This window comes from Culex quinquefasciatus, chromosome 1 (genome assembly GCF_015732765.1).
Source record: "Culex quinquefasciatus strain JHB chromosome 1, VPISU_Cqui_1.0_pri_paternal, whole genome shotgun sequence".
NCBI classification, from domain to species: domain Eukaryota; kingdom Metazoa; phylum Arthropoda; class Insecta; order Diptera; family Culicidae; genus Culex; species Culex quinquefasciatus.
Window position 1 is genome coordinate 63,299,084 of NC_051861.1, and position 17,059 is coordinate 63,316,142.

Below are 17,059 nucleotides of genomic sequence, written 5' to 3' on the forward strand. Positions count from 1 at the left end.
GCGTACTAACGCGGTGTTGTACTTCGGCCGGTCCGTCGAATTTATTCGAGAATCCGTGGTTATCCGGTTTACCGCGACGTGAAGTTCCCGTCAGCAGGTGTTGGAACCTGTAGTGAAGCGGTGTAAAACAAAATCCGCGTCCAGCGATCGCGAAATCGCCAATATTTCGCACGAAAAAATTGGTCGATTTTGCGGTTCAGATCTGGCCAAACAAGTGAACAATAAAGTGCTCCCCGGCAACAAGCAACTCGTCGTCGTCGTCGTCGTCTTCGTTCTTTCGCATCGCGGTAGTGTTGTGTGATCGTACCGTCGTCGTCACGAACGGTCTGCGTGTGTTGCTTGGAAGTGTGGAAGAGTTTTGGAAGGCGCACAGTGGGTCGGAGTGAAATAGTAGTGCGACAAAATAAAAATCGGCAAAAAGTTTTTTATTGTAAAAATTAAAAAGAAAATTAAAGGGAAAGTGAACGCAAGTGACCGTTGCGTACGTGCACCAAAGCCCCCTCCGCATCCTGTTTTTGGGCGGCTGTACCCCAGGTTAGGGGCGGCCCAAAACAACGTGGGGTTTCGACTCCCTTTCCCCGTGAGCGGCTGTTCCCAGGTTAGGGGCGGCTCTGAAGAAGTGAGCGACCCCCCCCCCCTTCGAGCGTCTGTTCCCCAGGTTAGGGGCGGCTCGAAGAAACTGGTGTCTGGCTCTATAGGTAAGCGAGGTAAGCGTCTGTTCTCCATGTTAGGGGCGGCTTACAGCGGATAGAGTTCAGACCCCCTCGAGCGGCTGTTCCCCAGGTTAGGGGCGGCTCGAAACAGCGTCTGTTCCCCAGGTTAGGGGCGGCTGATTAACAGTCCCAGTGCCAAGGTGGGACTCTAAACAGTCCTGGTACGACGGTCCTCCAGCGAGACAGGGGGTTGGTGATGGCTACACGCACCCGCCGTAAAAACCAAGTGCAGAGAGCTCCAGATGCGAGCCGATCCAATCGCCGACCCGATTTTCGGGGATCCAGGGATTGGAAACTCGGGACGTGGAACTGCAGGTCTCTCAATTTCGATGGGAGCGACCGCATTCTTTCTAACGAATTGCGGGTCCGCGGCCTCGAAGTCGTGGCGCTGCAGGAGGTGTGCTGGACGGGGAAGGACCACCGAGAGTACGGGGGCTATACTATGTACTGGAGCGGCGGCGATACACACGAGCTGGGGACAGCTTTTATCGTGCTGGGCGAAATGGCGAAGCGCGTGATTGGGTGGTGGCCAGTCAACGACAGAATGTGCCTGTTGAGAATCAAGGGCCGATTCTTCAATCTGAGCATCATCAACGTGCACAGCCCGCACATGGAAGCGACGCCGATGACAAGGCCGCTTTCTACGAGCTTCTTGACCGCGAGTACAGGAAGTGTCCAAAACACGACGTCAAGATTGTCATCGGCGACTTGAACGCTCAAGTTGGCCAGGAGGAGGAGTTTAGACCGATTATTGGGAGGTTCAGCGCTCACCAGCAGACGAACGAGAACGGCCTACGACTCATCGATTTCGCTACCTCCCGAAACATGGCCATACGTAGTACCTTCTTCCAGCACACCTCCTATACAAGTACACCTGGAGATCACCAAACGACACGGAGACGCAAATCGACCATGTTCTCATCGATGGTCGGCACTTCTCGGACATAATCGACGTCAGAACCTACCGTGGCGCGGACATCGACTCGGACCACTACCTGGTGGTGGCAAAGCTGCGCCAACGCCTGTCCGAGGTCAACAAGATCCGGTACCGTCGCCCGCAGCGGTATAATCTGGAGCGGCTCAAGGATCCTGAGGTCGCTACCCAGTACGCGCGGGAACTCGAAGCTGCGTTGCCTGACGAGGGTGAGCTCGACGAAGCCCCTCTGGAGGCCTGCTGGAGCCATATGGAAGCAGCCATCAACGCAGCGGCATCGAGCGCCATCGGGTACGTGGACCGAGTTCGACGGAATGGCTGGTTCGACGAGGAATGTCAGGCGATTTGGGACGAGAAGAAAGCAGCGCGGGACAAGTGGCTGCTGCACGACACCCGTGGGAACAAAGAGTCGTACAAACGGTTGCGAAGACAGCAAACCCATCTCTTCCGGGATAAGAAGCGCCGCTTGGAAGAGTTGGAGTACCAGGACATGGAACAGCTGTATCGCTCCAACGAAACGCGCAAGTTCTACAAGAAACTCAGTCAATCCCGGAAAGGCTTCATGCCGCGGGCCGAAATGTGCCGGGATAAGGACGGAGGCATCTTGACGGACGAGCGCGAGGTGATCGAAAGGTGGAAGCAGCACTTCGACGAGCACCTGAACGGCCCAGAGGCGGAGTACCAGGGCGACGGGAGAAACGACGTCAGCGGTATGGTGGACGGCGAGGAGGAGCCAGCACCCACGATGAGGGAAGTTAAGGATGCCATCAAGAAGCTGAAGAACAACAAAGCAGCGGGTAAGGATGGTATCGGTGCTGAACTCATCAAGATGGGCCCGGACAAGCTGGCGGTCTGTCTACACCGGCTGATAGTCAAGGTCTGGGACACAGAACAGCTACCGGAGGAGTGGAAAGAGGGAGTAATATGCCCGATCTACAAGAAGGGGACAAGTTGGAATGTGAAAACTATCGAGCCATCACTATTCTCAACGCGGCCTACAAAGTGCTGTCTCAGATCATCTTCTGTCGTCTGTCGGAGCGAGCAAAGGATTTCGTTGGGCCGTACCAAGCCGGTTTTGTGGAGGAAATCGACGACGGACCAAATCTTTTTGCTACGCCAAATCCTCCAAAAATGTCGCGAGTACCAGATCCCGACGCACCACCTATTCATCGATTTCAAAGCCGCGTACGACTCGGTCGATCGCGAAGAGCTATGGAAGATCATGTACGAGAACGGCTTTCCCGGGAAGCTGATCAGACTGGTGAAATCAACGATGGACGGGGCGCGGTGCAGCGTGAAGATTTCGGGAGCGATGTCCGACCCGATCGAATCGCGCAAGGGACTGCGACAAGGCGACGGTATCTCCGGCCTCTGTTTCAACATTGGGCTTGAAGGTGTTATGAGGCGGGCGGGCTTCAACATGCGGGGCACGATTATCAACCGATCCAGCCAGTTCATCTGCTATGCCGACGACATGGACATTGTCGGCAGAACGTTCGAGGAGGTGGCCAGGCGGTACACCGAATTGAAGCGGGAAGCGGATAAGGCTGGATTGAAGGTGAATGTAGCGAAGACGAAGTATCTGCTGGCAGGAGGAACCGAGTCCCTTAGGACTCGCATAGGACCGAGCGTGACGATCGACGGCGACGAGTTCGAGGTTGTGGAGGAGTTTGTGTACCTCGGATCGTTGGTGACGTCGGACAACAACTGCAGCAGAGAAATTCGGAGGCGCATCATCACCGGTAGTCGTGCCTACTACGGACTCCACAAGACCTTACGGTCTGGTCACCTTTCCCGGCGTACAAAGTGTACCATGTACGAAACGCTGATAAGACCCGTCGTCCTCTACGGGCACGAGACGTGGACGATGCTCGAGGAGGACCTGCAAGCGCTTGAAGTTTTGAGCGACGAGTGCTTAGGACGATCTTTGGCGGCGTGCGTGAGAACACTGTATGGAGGAGAAGGATGAACCACGAGCTGGCGCAACTCTACGGCAAGCCAAGTATTCGGAAGGTCGCCAAGGCTGGCCGAATCCGGTGGGCCGGACACGTCGCAAGAATGCCGGACGCGCTGGATGCGCGCCAACCGAACCAGACTATCAATCCGGTGAAGTTGGTGTTTAATTCGGAGCCGGCTGGAACGCGGCGGAGGGGGGCGCAACGTGCACGTTGGTTGAACCAAGTGGAGGAAGATCTGGAAAGTGTGGGAGTTCCGCAGCGGAATTGAGAGTAGCAGCCCAGGACCGAGTCCAGTGGCAGCGCATCTGGAGACAGCTCATGACCCGGAGGTTGTACGAGCAGTAAAAGTAAAGTAAGTAAGTTTTGTGAAAATAGCCCGATGGTTCAAAATGGCGACCAGCGAAAAAAGAACGGCGAGCGTGAGAGCAATGGAAGAGCGAAAATTGTTGGAGAGTGGCTCTAAAGAGAATTAGAGAGGGGAGATTTGAACGGAAGAAGTGTGCTTTAGAAGTGAAAACGGGAGAGCTTAGGAAATGAGAGCGAGAGATCCGAACAGCGATTTATTTGAGTTAACGGTACCGTCAGTGGGGGTGACTATGGGTCAAAAAACGAAACACCTCTCGAAATTTCTTAATAACAAAAACAATTTAAATAACATCGAAAATCTTTTAACGTAGATTTGTTCTTAGATAGTTTACTAACATTTTCCCAAAATATGGTCGATTTTGATGAACACTACCTTAAATGCCAATTGTTTGAAAATTGACCCAATCTCACCCCTTAGAGGGGGTGACATTGGGTCAAATGAAACTAAAATGATGCTGAAATACAAAGATATGGTAAAAACAAGTCATCCAACAGCGTTTCTTGTTCGAGGGAATCGTATTGACACGCTACAATGTTTGAAGTGGAGATTTTCAAACACTTGGGTAGTTTTCGAGCAATTCTAACAAAAATATTAGAATAATGATTTTTCGAGAGGTCATTTTTGGCCAAAAACGTACCCCAACTTTAGACATCTGCCAAAATAACAGGATATGTTCTAGGAACGATTTTTTTTCAGCGAAGTCATCTTAAGATGTCCCCTACACAACCCTTTTAACAGAATTCAGTTTCATTGAAAAGAATCTGAGAAATGGTAAAATCCGTAAAAAATCACTTTGACCCAATCTCACCCCCCAGACCCAATGTCACCCCCACTGACGGTAGTGAAAGAGTGAAAATGTGAGACGGGAGAATGGTGAGAGAGAGTCACCGAACCCAAGATGATCGCGGTGTGCTGCTGAGAAATGGCACAGCATCGGGTGATCGTGTGTGTGTGTGGGTGGTGTGTGGCAGTTCTTCTGTTTTCGAAAATTCGTTTGGTTTATATTTGATGGATGGAAACAGGGGGCATGAAGAGAGGCAGCTCCCCTTTCTGTGCTTGTGTTGGCAGCTGCATTTGTTTTTGCGGAGGCGAGACTGCTATTTCAGCCCTGTGACTTCAGCTCCTGTAACGGGGTGCTGGACGACGGTTCAACGCTCGTCCGTTGCCCGGAGAGGAGAAGGCGAGATCGATCGAGCAAAGCAAACGCGACTCACGGCATGCTGTGACCCGGGTGAGAGCGTTCTTTGTGTGTTGTGTGTGTGTCGTACTTGAATATTCTACGAATGAGTTTGAGTGAGCGCATGTTCGAGAGAGTAAATGTGTTTGTATGAGTGTTTATTCTCTCTTTCGGGTCTTGTTTGTTTTCTTTTCCTCATTGAGGAAAGAGATGCGAGCCGTAATTGCGCTGCGGCGCATGCGGCTTGCTGTGAGAATGTGTGAGGATGTATGATGTATGGGATTTAAGTCTCAAAGTAACCCTTGGTGTGCAAATAGTATTTCCAGAAATGTATTCGTTATTTTTTTATTAGTTAGTTTTTTATTAGAATAATTCTATTCTCGTTGTGACGTGTTTGTGTGCATGAGGTGGTGTGGTGGAGGGATAATAATTTAAAATATTCGATCATCAGTTCGGTGGCAGTGTTTGTTTGCATGCGGTAGTGTGGTGGAGGGAAATATTGAGTTTTGCGCTCTCTGCCGGTTTATGTCGTAGGCGTCGCGCTTGATTTTTGTTGCCTTTCTAGAAAAGGCACCTACGATTATGCTTATGCTTATTTTATCTTTGTATGTATCTAATATTTAACATATTTTTCACCACTTTCCCTCTTCTTTTCTTCATTCCTTCCTTAAAGTCGCGTAAATAATAATATACCGGTCGTTAAACGAGAATGTCTAACTCGAGTTCATGCGTCGTTTTTACGGATTTGTTCTCCTCTTACTCTGATCTTATTTTCCGATAATTATAAATATAACGTAAAAGATAAAACCACTTATAACGACTTCGGCTTTAAAATGTACCATTCGTAAAAACGTACCATTCGTGATTGTGTCACTTTATTAATAACTTCTCGAAACAAAATTTTCAGTTACTAGTTGTTCGCAATTTTGTCGGTCAATGTTTTCGGAACATTTCGTCATAAAATCCTGTAACACGATGAAATCATTGCAAACCTCACTATAAAATTTTGATATAATTTAATCGGAAACCACAGAAAATACAATTTAATATTTTGCTTAAATAGTAAAAGGAGGAAAAAGCCCTTCTCACAGCGTCGTTGCTCGGAAGGCACGCCGACGGGGGAATGAATGATTATTTGGCGCCGCGTTCGAATTAAAACTATTTCTAAATCATTGATGGTGTGTCTTACAGCAGCCGGCTGCCTAAGACCTATAAAATTGCAACTGATAAACAAATTACTTATGGTCGCATCACCTACCACGGTGAATCCTGACCTCATACCCATCTTACTAACCCCTCAAAACTCATGTGATACTTTGTCGGAGACGCAGTCGATTTGGCGGTCCCATCACTCAAGTATCGGACTAACATTCCCATCTACTTCCCGTGTCTTACCACTGGTCGTGGCCGGCGTCGGTATTGATCAGCATGATAGGGATCTTTGAAAATTGCGAAAGGGTGATGATTGGTTCCTACTTTTCATCTGTGGTCCACGGAGCAATTTTTGGGGTCCTGGTCAATAACGAAGTAGCAGCTACGGGTAGACACCAATGCTATGCTATGCTATGCTCTCTAATATTTCATAGCATTGCCACCATTTGTCTTTGTACAGTTCTGGTGGCCCCCTGCATCGACTGGGTTGGATTGGGCTGGCTGGTCTGGTCCTGGTTCGTTGATGGAGGGTAGTCTATGCTTGGGGTGGCTTCTGGGATTCTCGCCAGATCACAAATAAAACACGCAACCACAAATCAAACACAGAACTTTAATTTAAACACATTTGTTACTAGGTAGACAAAACAAAAGTTAAACGAATTACATTTATTGAAAAAACTACGCTAAACAGATATAAAATTGCGTAAAGGGCGCAGAATCGACCGTTTCGAACTGCTGGTTGAAGGATTCGAAAAACTTAAAACAATATCGCAGCTGCTCCCGTCGCTCGTTGTTTTTGCTGTTTTCCCCTACTGGTCGTTTTGTTTTGTAGTATTTTTTGTTGTTGATGTGGCTATTAGTTTTAGCCGTTAAACTGCTGCTGCTTGGCTTTGGCTCAAATTCGTCGAGTTTGCGGTTGTCCCCGGCATTGGTTGATTCAGCTGACACATATTTTTTCCCATGTTATTTTTGGTCGCGCGCTTTTTCTTGGTGAGTCGGCCGTTTGGTTGGCGTTTGTAGAAGACGTATCTCTAGCGCCTTGGAATTGGACGGTCCATATTCATTCAAAGCACCCGCATTCCGTTCGAAATGCCTACACAGATTTTTTTTTTTCATGTATCACTTTTTTAGTCAGCACTTTTTACCATACTGCTACATTTATAAAAAATAATATATTTTCAGATCATCATGTATCGGAAGTGAGACACGAGAAAGGGCGACGATTATGGTTTGATTTATCGAAAGTGGATGAAAACATGCAAATAATTTTGGCTGAACTAAGACTCTACCAGCTCAATCAGAAGAATGAATATAAAAAGTCTAATGAAAGTATGTCATTAGCTGTATATTCAATCATGAACATTGATGGGTGAGTATACCATGAGGACACCAACAAAATTCATTGCACATTTATAGTCATTCCACTTCAATGAAGCACAAAACAGTGTGAAATTTAAATCAACATTTTGTGATCTAGCTCAAATTTGGTGGGGCTATTAATACTACGCGCGTTTCGCAGTGAAAGATAGCGGGCGCGTTTTGATTTGACATTCCTCGGGTTAGTTTTCAAAAGGTCATTTGCGCCAGTTGTAAAGCGGGGTTTTAATCGGTTCTCAATCAATTGGGTACTAAAGCCCTATGTCAATTTTTATGTACAACGGTAAAAAACATGATTAAACCATTTGTGATCATTTTTTTTTTCATTTTAATGCAAAATTATTTTTTTTGACAAGACAAAATTTTTTCGATGGATCAACTATGGTTTTCTCGTGGGAGTCGCTCAATCTGCATTCCTGTCACACATGAGGTCTGCACAGCTGATTCCACGTAGATTTTTCCCGCCAGTAATGACGGGAAACGCTGACAAACGGAATATGTGCCAAAATCATAAGTGGTCTTGTTAACATATGAAGGGAAATCATCGTGAACTGGAACTGCCGGTCGTTAGCCCGGGTAAAGTGGAAACGTTGAGATGATTGTTGTCCTCTGCTCTCATCTCGCAAAAAGCCATACAGAGAACCACGTCCCATTCCCCATCCCCAATCCCTTTCCCAAATCCCAATCCCCAATCTACAGTGTCAAGCGACCCGTGCCAAGGGATGTATGTCTGGAGGGGAGCAAGAAGTATCCAGGTCTGAACGGAGCCTGCGTGGTACCAAGACGCCCCACGCAGTATGTAGTCTCCTCTGTGTCTTTGCAGGCCCGAGTCACAGTTGAAGTTTGTAGGAGTCCTGAAAACAAGGTTTATCAACATGGAAATTGATCAAAACCAAAACCCAAGTGCCAGCTGCTTCCCTCAGCTGGTGTAGCGACCCTCAGTTAATCAGAATATAAATTTAGATTTTTAGTTCGACCAACAGGGAAGAATTTGTCAGAAGTACATTGGTCTTTACAATCAGACGAAGTGCAACATCTTCAGATGCACTCATTAACACATGTTGACACGAGTCAAGTGTTTTATTTCTAGGAGCACGTAGGTTAAGATATAAATAAACACAGTAGGAGGATGGAAGGAAAAGCACAAAGCGAAAACAGAAAGGTCATGAACTCTGCCAGGATCCCTGCTGAGAATTTTCGAGCAGAAAGATTTCAAGATCAACGCGGTGTAGTCAAAACGCACGTGGCTGAGCTACTCCCGTAGAGATGAATATTGCGCATGCGTCTTGACTAAAAACGCTTCAGAGTATAAAAGCCTAAGTTAGATTTAGAATCAGAGGTAGTTGAAATTAGGAGAGAGTTGAGAGTGGGAGTTGAAAGTAGGAGAGAGTTGAGAGTTAGAGTTGAAATTAGCAGTTAGAGTTGAGAGTTCGGTGTAAGTGCTACGATGCACAGATTCAACCAAAATGCCACGGGGAATATCGTAGAAGCATAGTGAAATGTTGCCATAAGCTTAAGGAAAATCTAAGAATACATATTTTGGAGTTAAAGTTAAATGGTGTCGTTCTGTGCTAAAGGAATAAAAATGAAAGAAATCCCACTGATATTAGAGACTAAGCTTACACAAGCTTACACATGTGGTGACAGCGTAAAAGTTTCAATTGAAACAAGAACGTTATTTTCGGACAAGTGAAAAAAACCAGTGTCGAACCGCTAGCCAATGCCAAAGGAAACTTTTAGTGACGAGTGAAGATGGCAGTTCAAACGCCAGCCATGATGATTCAAAAAATGTGTCAAACCGCCAGCCAAAACCATGGAAAGCAACTGAAGTTTTGTGAAGCTTAAAAATAACGATCATCGAAAAAAAATTTATCGAACCGCCAGCCAAGGAAATGGGTACATTTTGTGAAGAGTGAAGTAAACAGGCCAAAGCCATGATTATTGAAAAAAAATGTGTCGAAACGCCAGCCACAGCAATGGAGAACATCCCAGCCAAAAAGCCAGCCAAGAGAAATGGGTTCTGAAACTAATTGTAATGCGATGACAGTTACGATCATGGAAATATTATGGTAAGTTCAATTAAATTTTATTCTTTTGAGTGAATTAGTGCAGTTGTATGTAAGACATCATATTCTTAAATCCAATAGTTTTTTTTTAACTTTGAAAAAAATAAAAACAGTCGTGCATCAATTTCAACTTTGGAAAATTAAATATTTTTTCATAAATACGTCATGATTTTATTTGCGTTTTTGTCAAAACTATCAATTTAAAAAAAATCATTGATTTTTTTAGTTTTATAAAATAAATAAATCTTGCGATTATTAAAAGATTCAAAAATGAAAATATTTGACATATTTAGCCAATGTATCATGAAAACGCCAGGCAGAATGTTTTTTTTTTTTTTTTTTTAATTTATATTTATTCAAATTTCTTTTCCATGTACATTCATTCAGTTAAAATATTATTGAGTGTCCAATCACAAACGATGACTTTTCACCTCAATTTTAAATACTAGCAACTTTCATTTATTCATGAAATATTGTAGCTTTCGCTATTCAGTGATTTCAAATGTAGGAGGTCCTACATGTACAAAAGGGAAAAGGGATACCTTAAAACTAACTTATAAACTATATAAAGAGCGGATCAATGCAGCTGAAGACTGCAATGATTTTTGTCGAAATGCATCAATTATCTTATTGGACATAACATCCAAAGTGTCAACTTCGGCTAATTGATGAAGTTCACTGGTGCTGAACCAGGGAGGAAGTTTCAGAATCATTTTCAGAATTTTGTTCTGAATCCTCTGAAGTTTTTTCTTCCTGGTTAAGCAACAGCTTGTCCAGATCGGCACAGCATAAAGCATGGCAGGTCTGAAAATTTGTTTATAAATTAACAGTTTATTCTTGAGACAAAGTCTAGAATTCCTGTTTATAAGTGGATACAAACATTTAATATATTTGTTACATTTAACCTGGATACTTTCAATGTGATCCTTGTAAGTAAGGTTTTGTCAAAACCAAGTCCAAGATATTTCACTTGATCCTCCCACTTTAAATTTACCTCATTCATCTTTATAATGTGATGACTTTTGGTTTAAGAAAATCAGCCCTTGGTTTGTGAGGGAAAATAATAAGTTGAGTTTTTGCAGCATTTGGAGTAATTTTCCATTCTTTCAAATAAGAATTGAAAATATCCAAGCTTTTTTGTAATCTTCCTGTGATGACACGAAGGCTTCTGCCTTTGGCGGAGATGCTTGTGTCATCAGCAAAAAGTGATTTCTGACATCCTGGGGGCAAATCAGGCAAGTCAGAAGTAAAAATATTGTATAAAATTGGACCCAAAATGCTTCCTTGAGGGACGCCAGCACGTACAGGTAGTTGATCAGATTTGCTATTCTGATAACATACCTGCAGAGTACGATCCGTCAAATAATTTTGAATAATTTTCACGATATAAATCGGAAAATTAAACCTTTTCAATTTCGCAATCAAACCTTTATGCCAAACACTGTCAAATGCTTTTTCTATGTCTAGAAGAGCAGCGCCAGTAGAATAGCCCTCAGATTTGTTGCTTCGAATTAAATTTGAAACTCTCAACAACTGATGAGTAGTTGAATGCCCAAGGCGAAATCCAAACTGCTCATCAGCGAAAATTGAATTTTCATTAATGTGCGTCATCATTCTATTAAGAATTATTCTTTCGAATAATTTACTAATAGATGAAAGCAAACTAATGGGCCGATAGCTTGAGGCTTCAGCAGGATTTTTATCCGGTTTCAAAATCGGAACTACTTTGGCATTTTTCCAACTACTGGGAAAATATGCCAAATCAAAACATTTGTTGCAAATTTTGACCAAGCTACTTAAAGTTGCTTCAGGTAATTTTTTAATTAAAATGTAAAAAATGCCATCCTCACCAGGGGCTTTCATATTTTTAAATTTTTTGATAATAGATTTTATTTCATTCAGATCCGTATTAAAAACTTCATCTGATGAAAATTCTTGTTCAACAATATTCTGAAATTCTATTGAAATTTGATTTTCAATAGGACTCAAAACATTCAAGTTGAAATTATGAGCACTCTCAAACTGCTGAGCAAGTTTTTGAGCTTTTTCCCCATTAGTTAATAGAATATTATCACCATCTTTTAAAGAAGGGATGGGTTTTGAGGTTTCTTAAGAACCTTTGAAAGTTTCCAAAAGGTTTGGAATAAGGTTTAATTTGTTCGACATCTCTTGCGAACTTTTCATTTCGCAGGAGAGTGAATCTGTGGTCAATAACCTTTTGCAAATCTTTTGAATTCGCTTCAGTGCAGGATCACGAGAACGTTGATACTGTCTTCGGCGAACATTTTCAGACGAATCAGAAGCTGAAGATCGTCATCAATAATGGGAGAATCAAATTTGACTTGGACTTTAGGAATAGCAATATTCCTAGCATCCAAAATTGCATTAGTTAAAGATTCCAAGGCTGAATCAATATCAGCTTTGGTTTCTAAAACAAAATCATGATTTAAATTATTCTCAATATGATGCTGATACCTGTCCCAATTAGCTTTGTGGTAATTAAACACAGAACTATTGGGTCTGGTAACTGCTTCATGAGAAAGTGAAAAAGTTACTGGAAACTGATCAGAATCAAAATCAGCATGAGTCACTAAAGGACCACAATACTGACTTTGATTTGTCAACACCAAATCAATTGTTGATGGATTTCTAACAGAAGAAAAGCAAGTTGGCCCATTCGGGTATAAAACCGAATAAAGACCAGAAGTGCAATCTCTGAACAGAATTTTACCATTGGAATTTACTTTTGAATTATTCCAAGATTGGTGTTTGGCATTAAAATCACCGATGATCAAAAATCGAGATCTATGCCGAGTAAGTTTATTCAAATCCCCTTTGAAATAATTTTTATTTTCCCCAGTGCATTGGAATGGCAAATATGCAGCTGCAATCATAATTTTCCCAAAAGAAGTTTCAAGTTCAATGCCCAAACTTTCAATAACTTTTAACTTAAAGTCACGTAACGTGCTATAAGTCATACTACGGTGGATAACTATTGCAACTCCACCGCCATTTCGATTCATTCGGTTATTAGTTATAACTTTATAATCTGGATCACTTTTCAAATAAGTGCCAGTTTTTAAAAATGTTTCGGTTATAACAGCAACATGCACGTTATGAACTCGTAAAAGTTGAAAAATTCATTTTCTTTCGCTTTTAAAGAGCGAGCATTAAAATTCATAATATTGATGGAATTACTTAGATCCATGATTAAACTTCAGGGTAAGAACAACATCATTCGCAAATTTTAATCCAATCTGGATAGCTTCCATCATGGATGTAGCATTACTCATTGTTTGAATCAAACCAAACAGTGAGTTTTGCAAAAAAGTCATTTTTTCAAACGTAACATCGCCGAGATCAGAAGATCCCAAAGCGTTGCCAGCAGAAAAATTTTCAAATGAGGTTTGAGGTACCTGCCCAATTTCAGAAAGATTGGTAGAGGATTTAAAATTCGTGGATGAACCCGAAACGACGTTAGCATAAGAAATGCCATTGTTGTTACCTAACTTTTCCACGGTAGGGGTATTTCTAGAATTGTTCGAGTGAGACAGCACGAACGTTTGATTTAAAGATGCAGGTACAACCTGACTTTGAGAAAATTTCGGTTTGGATTTCGGCTGATGCTTAGCACGAGAATCCAAAACCTTTTTCTGATGGGGCAATCCCAGAAATTTGATTTGTGATTTCCACCACAATTTGCACATTTAAATTGGGTGACTTCTTTCACGGGACAATTGTCCTTGTCGTGAGAAGAATCCCCGCAAACCATGCATTTTGGAACCATGGCGCAATGATCAGTACCGTGACCGAATGCCTGGCAACGCCGGCACTGGGTCAGATTCTGGCCATTACCGCCATGTTTCTTAAAATGCTCCCACTTTACCCGTACATGGAACAAAAACTGAACTTTGTCCAAAAGTTTCAAATTGTTGATTTCATTTCTGTTGAAATGAATCAGATAAAATTGTGAAGTCAAACCAAAGCGAGAAATATTCCCGTTTGATTTTTTCTTCATTGGTATTACTTGGGATGGGGCAAAGCCAAGCAACACCTTAAGTTCGTTTTTGATCTCATCCACCGACAAGTCGTTGGAGAGACCTTTCAAGACCGCCTTGAATGGCCGAGCATTCTTGGTCTCATACGTGTAGAAATTGTGTTTGTGGTTTTTCAAATAACCAACAAAAGTTTGGTGATCTTGTAAAGATTCCGTCAACAAGCGACATTCTCCTCTTCGACCAAGCTGGAACGAAACCTTCAAATTGCAAGTTTCCTTGCAATTCTTCAGTTGCGTTCGAAAGCTGGCCAAATCGGAGACGGAAGTCACTACAATTGGCGGAGCCTTTACTCGTTTCTCGACGGCAGAAGGCTCAGTACGAGGAGAAGGTTCCTTGTCATCAGTTTCGGATAAAACACCGAAACTGTTTGTCAATGGAATTGGAGGATTGACCTCACATTCAGAATCAGAATCAGACCTCAGAAGAGGCTGTTTTCTTTTCTGTTTCCGTTAGCCGGTTTAGCGTTCAAACGCTTCACCGACGTAACGACCAAATCTTCAGAAGATTTGCGTTTACCTTTGTTTTGACGCATTTTGCAAGCAAAGTTCTCTTAAAAGATGGCTTCGTTTGTAAAATACAACAAAATTTCAGGCGGGGTTAGTCTTGAAAAGACTGTTTAGAATTTTGGAAAATAACTCAGGTAGTCTTTAAAAAGACTGTGAATTTTGTTTTGAAATAACTCTGAGCTTAGGTAGTAAAAAATACCGCAGCTCTAGTGTCCGTTCACCACGAAGGTTCGCAAGACACTTACAGGCAGAATGTTGTTAAAAAGGAGGAAAAGGTGTGATTTTGCTATGAAAATTTCATAATAAGGAATTCTTGTTTGAACCCAGAAAGCTAACACGCCATATAAAAACATTAAAATAAATGAAAAAAAAACTGAATAACATTTACTTTAAAAAAATTAATATGATTTTCAAGGTAAGAGAATGAAACTGGCAGTAAGCGTTATTTAAATTTGACGACTTTTTGTCAGACAAGTAATTAAAAAATATCTAATATTTTGAACTTAAGTACGATTTATTGATATCCATTGATGAAGAAAAATAAATTCAGGAGTCCAGAACTGAACTAACAATCCAATCCATCGTTAATCTGACAATTCAAGTTAGAGAAGTACACAAAATGCAGGCTTTGTTTTTAAGTTTGAATGACACAACTCGATTTATCCAGTATTTTTCTATAAATAACAAATTTAAAATCAGAAAAGATCGATAAGATTTGCACCCCCACGAGGAGCATTCACAAACTTGAATTATTGATCACATTTAGAATGAACTATTCTGTATTCATTCAATAGAAATAATAATTAATCGCAACATGAGTAAATGATATACTTTTTGCATTGTTTTTATGACTTTTAATATAAACATGTGTATTAGCAACCAAAATTGATTAATTTTTCGTTCCACTCTTTGGAAAACGAGCTGAAATGACAATTGAAATTTAAAGTTTTGATAGTGAAGAACTGTCGATGAAAATTATAATATAGGGATGGTGTGAAAATAACTAAAAAGTTACTAGCACTTTAAGCACGATCAAAGGGAATCTATATGGAAGAAATGGTGAATATACCAAATTATATGAAATGCTGAGAAAGCTCATGAATAAAAAGTGCACCAAAAGAGTCACAAAAACAAATAATGAAGAAGGAGAAAAGAAGTATAATTTTCGTGTGTTTTTATAACTGTAATTCCTTTTATGAATATGGAATCTCATTCTTAAAGTGGGTTATTTTATATTGTTGATTTTTTCGTATGCAACAAATAAATTTGAGTCGACAGTGTGTTTATTATTGCAACTTTATTAACAATTTGTAGCTTTCAGAGAAAATTATTAATAATCACTAAAAAACGTCTCGAGAGCTGAAGAAGAAATAACAAAACAAAATGGATTTTTTAAATAAGCATAAGCAAACTAAATACAAATCGTAAAAGCATTATCAAGGAAAAGATGGGAAAAATCGTTAGAGGCGTAAAATACGAAGAACAAACTGGACAATTATTCATTGTTTAGTGAAAATTACAAAAGAAACTTATAAAAAAATAGTGAAATTTACCTAAGAGACTTATAACTCTTGAACAAATCATTTACTCACTGATCAAAGTTGCTTTAATATTCATGGAACAAAATCGGATTTTATCGAGGCAGTGTCAGGAATCTGAAGTTGGTTGGAAAAATCATGTTTATCAAATATCGGAACCAAACAAATTAAGTTTGTCCTTTTCACAAATTGTAATTGTATATCGCTACCAAATTAAATTAACAATGGAGTTTATGGAATAGATATTATTTCTAAAATGAGAAATATGGTTAATGAACAAGAAGATATGAGAGTAGCGTCAACAATATAACATAAGGTTTAAAAATGTAATCAACCAAATTATCAAGGTTTCAGATTTAAAACAAATCATTCAAGCAGAAGACAATTATCTAAATGGAAAACTTTTAAATATCTTAGATGGTGCAACGATAGGGGGGAGTTTGTGTGCATAATGTGTCACATTTTGCATTTTTATATTTGCTTGCTGGTAAATTACATTTTTGTGTAGAAGACATAATGCAAGACAAAGGGACGATGAATCAATGTTTGGTATTAAGAGAGGAAGAAGAGTAAGAAAAAGAAGAAGAAGAATGAGGAATATCATAATTGGTAAATTTAGTAGATTCGGTATACAGAAAAAAACAAATATCAAAATTTAAAATAAATTTTTAGTGACGTCGACAACTTTCCAAAATGAAATATGTTTTAAGATAACGACATACAAATGTTAAACAATTATTAAACTTTAAAACAAAATATTGAAAATTAATGATGGGATTAGGAGTAATTACCCGCAATGTATGAGAGTATGATATGTGTATGGGTCGAGATAAATGTAATGTTTAATGGAATTCTCTAACAGTTGTGTCAAGTTTTCTACTTTTAGAATTTTAGGACCAGCGGCAACCAACCTATTTTTACCTGGGAAAGGAAAGGGGAAGGTAATTTCGCAGACGAAATTTATTCACTACGCACCCTATCGATTGAAAAAAAAGATTCATGGAAATGTGAAATAAAAGTTTACAAAAAGACAAATTTTATCGAAAAATGAAGTTGAAGATTTTCAATTGAGAAAGTGGAGTAAGTATCTAATATTTTGAAAAACTTTTTAGCCAATGCCAAAGTAGATTTAATATTATTAGAGTAAAAAAAAAGCATCCAAATAAATTTTAAACTAAAAAAAAACCAATGAGCAGAAGATGCAGGATAGGCT